Source organism: Diceros bicornis, chromosome 4 (genome assembly GCF_020826845.1).
Source record: "Diceros bicornis minor isolate mBicDic1 chromosome 4, mDicBic1.mat.cur, whole genome shotgun sequence".
Lineage (NCBI taxonomy): Eukaryota > Metazoa > Chordata > Mammalia > Perissodactyla > Rhinocerotidae > Diceros > Diceros bicornis.
Window position 1 is genome coordinate 87,701,304 of NC_080743.1, and position 1,184 is coordinate 87,702,487.

Consider the following 1,184-nt stretch of genomic DNA (forward strand, 5'->3'; position numbering starts at 1 on the left):
CATATAGAGGAGTTGGCCTCCTTAGGAAGAGAACTCTGCCACCAGTCAGGCTATGCTATGCCTGGGTTTGCCATGAGCAAAGAGTCAACTTTGCTCTAAATGTGTCCATGGGTCTGTCTGAAGGACACAGAGCAGCGAGCATGACTTCATGCAACCCCATACTGGGTGTAGTAGTTTCCTATTGCTGCTGAAACAAATTCTGGAGGATCTAGGGGAGAATCTGTCTTCCGGCCTTTTCCATCTTCTAGAGGCTGCCCATATTCCTTGGCTCGTGGCCCTGTATTATTTAATCTCTGCTTCCATCATCACATCTCTTACTCTGACTCTCTTGCCTCTCCCTTAAAAGACCTTTGTGACTATTTTGGGCCCATTTGGATAATACAAGATAATCCTCCATTTTCAAGATGCTTAATTTAATCACATCTGCAAAACCTTTTTTACCATGTAAGGTAACATATTCACAGGTTCCAGAGACTACGATGTGGACATCTTTGGGGAGGGAGGCATTGTTTGCCTACTACTCTGAGTTTGTCCCAGTTGCAGTGGACACATTTCTCTGAATCGTACACAGAAATGTATGCCATTTTCTCATTGATGCTCTTTCCCCAAAGAATAGCAATGGGCAACCTAAAGTGCATTGCTTTTAAGAGAAAGAGAGAGAAAGGAGTATACTGTCTATCTTTTTATGAATGAAGAAGTGGTGATAGGAATGGCCACCTTCTGAGAACATGCAAGGACTGTCTAAAACCCCGCAATGTTAAGGACGTGATGGCACTGAAGTCACAGTGGCAACTCCCAAGACAAGTAGGACTTCAGCAAGCAGGGACCCAGAACCTGGAAGTGGGCTGCATGGCCACTTGATGCTTTTGCATATGCTGCCAGATTGCACACGACAGTGACATGTGACACGTGACACAGGTTCTGGAGTCACACAAGACCAGAATCCTGGCTCTGCTGGCTCTGCCATTTACTGCTACGTGACCTTGGATAACTTGCTTAAATTCTCCAGGCATAAGTTTTCTTATCTGTGAAATGGGGATAATAATAGTTCACAGGTTTGTTATTAGGATTATATGAGATTATGTGTGCAAAGTGCTTAGCAAATGAGTGACACAGTAATTAGTATTCAGTAAATAACTATTATTATTATGACTGGAATAAATCTGAGGAGAGATGTTAAAGTA